This window comes from Halichoerus grypus, chromosome 9 (assembly GCF_964656455.1).
Source record: "Halichoerus grypus chromosome 9, mHalGry1.hap1.1, whole genome shotgun sequence".
NCBI lineage: Eukaryota > Metazoa > Chordata > Mammalia > Carnivora > Phocidae > Halichoerus > Halichoerus grypus.
The window spans coordinates 51,164,566-51,170,565 of NC_135720.1; positions in this window are offsets into that span (position 1 = coordinate 51,164,566).

Here is a 6,000-nt window from a genome sequence, read left to right on the forward strand (position 1 = left end):
CCTGGGTGCATATCCAAAATCAGTATCTCAAAGAGACTATCTACACTCTCACGTCTATTGCAGCATTACTCATAATAGCCAAGCTGTGGAAACACTCAAAGTGTCCAGTGGATGGATAAATTGATAAAAAAATTGAAACACACACACAGAGGAATACTATTCAGACATTACAAAAAGAAAATCCTGCCATTTGCAACAACAGGGATGAACCTGGAGAATATTATGCTAAGTAAAATAGCCAGATAGGAAAAGACCCATACTGTACAATCTCATTCATATGTGGAATCTAAAAAAACAAACAAAATGTCGAACTCATAGAAAGGTGGTTACCAAGGGGTGGGAAATGGATAGACGTTGGTCAAAGGGTACACATTTTCAGTTCTCAGATGAATAAATTCTGAGGATCTAATGTACACCATGGTGCCTATAGTTAATAATAATGTATTGCATACTTGGAATTTGCTAGGAGAGTCGATAATTGTTCTTACCACATGCAAAAGAAGGTAACTAGGTGAGGTGATAGATATGTTAATTAACTTAATTGGGGTAATCATTTCACAATGTACACATATGTTAAATCATGTTGTACACTTCAAATACATACAATTTCCTTATTAGTTACATCTCAATAAAACTGGGGCAGAGGAAAAAAAGGGTAAGAAACCTAGGTTGTTAAGCAGGTTTTCACTTAAAGAAAAATCAGAATATTCCCAAATGGCCATTTTTCAGCACTGCACTTTACTTAAAAAATACTTATTTGAGTACTCTGTATATTTCTAGATCTACTTTTTTTTTAATGGTTATCAATATTATCCTCTAACAGTAAGTTAGGTACACAGAGCAACCCCTCAAAAAACAGGCTGATTACTAGGATTGTGATCTCAACCTGTCATTAGCTTCGGGGCAGCAGAGTGGGATTTTCGTGAAGGGTGTGGGAGGAAATTGAGGATTAATAAGGAATGTGGGAAGCTCGAATTAACGTTCATTAGTGACTAGGGAGAAACAGAACTCAGGGAAATAATGAGGCCCAAGAGAAAGGATTATAAAGCAGGCAAAAATATTGGGAGCTGTGTGAAGACTTCAGGTACTAGATATCCCTGGAAAAAAAACAAGAGATGTTCTCTGTGATTGATATGCTTAACCGTGAGACATAAAAAAGTCCCAGCCAGTTTTCATTCTGGCACACATAGAGAAATACAAACCTTTTCTGGCAGAGGTTTGAACATACCCAGCACTTCAGAAGGATGAGGTAGGAACCATAAATTGAGGAAGACTTTCCCATCAGCAGACAGCAAACACCGAGGCCGGGGCTGAAAACTCCTACGGCATTATAAGAAAGTTTGGGTCGGCACAGCATTTCTCTTGAAAAAGGAGGTGGCCCCGATGTGCACTATTTATAGCACCGCCCTGCGGCCACAGCGCCAGAGCCCGGGCTGTGGTGACACAGGAGCCCGAGGCCGGCGTCCAAGCCTGGACCAGCGCGCCTCCTTCTCAGGCCGCTCACAGGGGGCCCGGGTTATAAATAACTGCAGAGAGGAGCAGGGAGGCTGCTTTTAGCCTCGGCTGTGTTGGAGGAAGGAGTGGGCTTGGAGGGCAGGAAAGGTGTGGTAAGAAAGCAAAGAGAAGACATGAGTGAGGTGGCTGGCACCGTTCTGGGGGTTACGTATTTTCTCACTGAATTCTTAAGTCCTTAGAATGTACTTGTTTTGTTTTACAGATGGGGAAATTGAGGCCCTATGAGAGCTTGCCTGCCCAGCTCCTAAGAGATGAAGCTGAGATTTATTTATTTTTATTTATTTATTTTTATTTTTTTAGGGAGCGCACAAACAGGGAGGAGAGGGAGAAGCAGGTTGCCTGCGAGAAGGGAGCCTGATGTAGGTGGGACTCGATCCCAGACCTGACCTGAGCCGAAGGCAGATGCTTAACCGACTGAGCCACTCAGGTGCCCCTCACCGGCTCCTTGGAAGCCTGATTTGCACCTCCCTGGTGTCCCTCGGAGAAACCACCATCCTGAATTTTGCATTCATCACTGTTAAGTTTTTCTTTGTGGTTTTACCACAAATGGATAAGCCATTAAAAGATTATTTTGTTGGGTTTTGCCTGTTTTTAACCTTCACACCAATGGAAGCCCGTGATCTTTCTAGTATACCCGCTGGGGGAAGGTGGCATCTTGACCTGGTTTCTATGTCATCTCAGGAATGAGGTGGCCCACTGTAACAGAGGGTTGGTGAGGGGACTGTTTTCCATTTGAATGGTTTGATGGCTTTAAGTCTAATTGTGTTCATCTGGTGTGAAAATGGTGCTCTGTGCAGTTAACAGGTGTGGATTGTGGCATCAGAGGACCCCGTTCTGAGAGCAGCTTCCATCACCCACAGCTGTGTGGCCTTAGATGCACCACCATCTGAGTCTTTTCATACATAAAATGGGGATAATGATTCCTAACTCACAGAACTGATGTGAGGAATAATTTTTAAAACGAGTACCAAGCATGTGAAAAGTATTTTATAAACTATGAAGTGCTATACAAAGTTTGTTATTAGAATGCTAAGGTAAGGGTATCTAGCAAAGTGGCCAAAGGTGGGTGGGGGGCAAGGGACACCTGTGGCCCAGTAGAGAGGCATGGTAGGAACCCTTGGGGTTATTTGTTAGCAAGTGGGAACCTGAACACACTAAGGAGAGGATGTCTTAGAATTGAGGGTTCTAGGGCAAGGCCAGAGACGAGTGCCACCTCAGACCCATCTCGGTTATGCTAGACAAGGCAAGCCTCACAGACAGACAGACAGACAGTGGAAGGAGGTGTGCCGTGGGTGTGGAGCCACCCCCCCCCCCACATCAACCCCTGTCCAGGGAACCTGGGGTCCACCTCTGCTCTTCCCACTCTGCCCCTAGTCCTGGACAGTTGTGTCCACTCTTCTGGCTGCAAATGCCACCCATTCACCGGTGACACCTGAATCCACCTGTGCATGCCTGGTCCCCCTCCACAGTTCCACACTTTCAACTTGCTTCCTCTTGGCTGACAGGGTTTCAGAGCATCTCAGTCAAACAAGCAAGAACTGAACTCCTTACCCTCTTCTACCCCAATCCTGTGCCTCCTCCTGTGTTCAAAGAACCACAACCCCCAGCCCCCCAAACCAGAAATCAGGGAGTCATTTTTAGAGCTTCTCTTCTCCTTTACTCTTCAGGTCCTACTCATCCCACTATTCTCCCATACTTGTACCTGGTTTTCATGCCCACTTCCGTTGTCCCTAGCAAGGACTCTAGGTGGGAGGTTCTCACCTTCTGGCGGGCACTTTGGAAATCATAGGGCTGTTTTTTGACTCTTGTTATTGTTTCTGGGTCTCTGGGAGAGATTCAGATGATCCTTCCACTTACTAAAGTAAAATGTAATTCATTTTAACTGAGGGCTGTATGTTTTCAATATCATTCAGAGTATGAGACTTTTTAAATCATTAAAAATCTACGTGAAGTGAATCACTGGCCTTAAAGCTACCTTTTAAGTCTCAGGGTTTTAATCAGGTAATTTGAAGCTTGGGAACAAAGGATGGTGTTAGTTTGGAGAATTTCCTTGATTTCAGCAATCACAAAGTCAAACGATCCTGTCCTGGAGCAGATCAAAGCCAGTGTAATCCAGTCTTATCTCTATTGTTCAGTTCACAATGTCCAAAGGTGCCCCAAAGAAACATCAAATATCAACAATAAAAAGTCACCAGGTCTGCGGCCGAGCACACGAGGTTGAGGGCCAAGGGGCTGGCAGCAGCAGGGTGGCTGAACCAGTCCTTGGCCTCGGAGAAGCACAAACATCCCCGGAGCCGCAGGGCCCTCTACCAAGTGTTATCTTTTATTTCTCTTCCATTCTTTCCTTCCATTTCCACCCCTGCCTGCAGCAAGCAGCCATCTGCTGAGGAAGGACAGAGAGAGTAGCAGCAAGCTCTGGGTGCAGAGTACAAGAGTATGACCTGGTTCTCAGCCCCACAAGGGGGATTCCTCCCTCCTCCTTGTGGATGGCCCATCAACTCCCTAGCCTGCAAGTTCCTTGACCTGCTCAATATCATCCCCCTTCACCTTCATTCCCCTTTAGCCACCCACTCTGGGGCCACATTCCAGACCTTATCCTTACCTGGGATCATGTCACCTCCAAAGACTTAAACTCAACATCCCACTTTCCCATCTTTTCCTATCCCAACCTTTTATTCCAGTTTTCTTACTCATTCACTCCCAGTAAACCTCCATTATCCCCACAAAATATGCTCCTTGACATCATCCAGCCCTCTAGTCTCCCTTTTCCATCTGTCAGTTCCATTCTGACCTCCCTCCTTTCCCTGCCCAGACTGGGTCTCGCAGTCAAGCATAGGAACTACTCTCTCACCAGAACTTTCCAGTCTCTGCTTCCTTGTATTCACTACTCACCTACCTAGCAAAACCCCAACTCTGGATCCCTCCAGCTATTATGCTTTCTGCTTCCAGTTGCATGTTGCTGAGCACAGCTGGAGGAAATCACACCACTAATTGTATTGATGCAAGAACAAGTAAATGGTTTCCAGCCTGAGCTGTGTCACCCTAGGACAACCCTTATTCTTTCCTTTGATCAGCTTTCATGCCCATTTCCTTTTCTAATAATTCCAAGACTTCTTTCAGCCTCATACCAAATTCCTGCCAGCAGATGATGACACGGTCTGTTATTTCAAAATTGAATTAAAGGCCATTGGCTGGAACTCCCCCTATTTCCTGTGGGCCCTTTCCCCCACCCCCGTCCTCCCCTTCAATCAAGGTCAAAGGCAGAGGTACACACCTGGGATATGAAATGAAGATGGCCACTGCCCTCAAGGTTCTTACATTTCTGAGGCAGCTAGATGTGCAAGCATGATTTATGATAGAGGCACGGTGGAAGAAGTACAGTTGGCCGTTGAACAACACAGGGGTTCAGGGGGTGCTGACCCACCTCAAAATCGAAAATCTGTGTATAACTATTGACTGCTTGAAAACTTCACTACTAATAGCCTATTGTGGGCCAGATACATCAATAGTTGATAAACATATATTTTGTATGTTATATATATTATATACTGTATTCTTATAATAAAGGAAGCTAGTGAAAAGAAAATGTTATTAAGAAAATCATAAGGAAAAGAAAACACATTTACAGTTACTCTACCGTACTTATAAAAGACAAATCCATGTATAAGTGGACCTGCACATTCAAAGCTGTGTTGTTCAAGGGTCAACCGTATATGAAAGCGCAGCAAACATCCAGAATAGGGAGCATCCGGGACCTGATGGGAGGTTATTGGAAGAAATTCACCACTGAGGCTTCTGAGCTGGGATTCATTATCTCCCTCTCTACATTTCTTCCTCTTTATGGCATTGCCATTTTTCCTCATTTAAAGAAATTGTGGTAAATATACATAACATAATATTTATCATTGGAACCAGTTTTAAGGGTACAGTTCAGTGGCATTAAGTCCTTTCACATTGTTGTGCAACTGTCATCACCATCATCTCCAGAACTTTTTTCCATCTTCCAAAATGGAAACTCTGTACCAATTAAACAATAATTGCACTGCCATCTTTTTATCTACCCAAGCCAGAGACTCTGGGTGAAACCCTAGATTCCTCCTTTTTCTTTTCTTTTTTTTTTTTAAGATTTTATTTATTTGACAGACAGAGACACAGCAAGAGAGGGAACACAAGCAGGGAGAGTGCGAGAGAGAGAAGCAGGTTCCCCGCTAAGCAGGGAGCCCGAGGCGGGGCTCGATCCCAGGACCCTGGGATCATGACCCGAGCTGAAGGCAGACACTTAATGACTGAGCCACCCAGGTGCCCCCCTCCTTTTTCTTTAGCCTCCCATTAAATCCAGCACCTGGCCAACTGATTTCACCTCCTAAACATCTCCTGTCTGTACAGTTTCAGTAGCTTCCTAAATGAGATCCCAAACAATCATCTTACTCCCCCTTTTCCTGCCTTTGAAGGGCAAATGCCAGACGTCTGGATCTTGCCCATTGT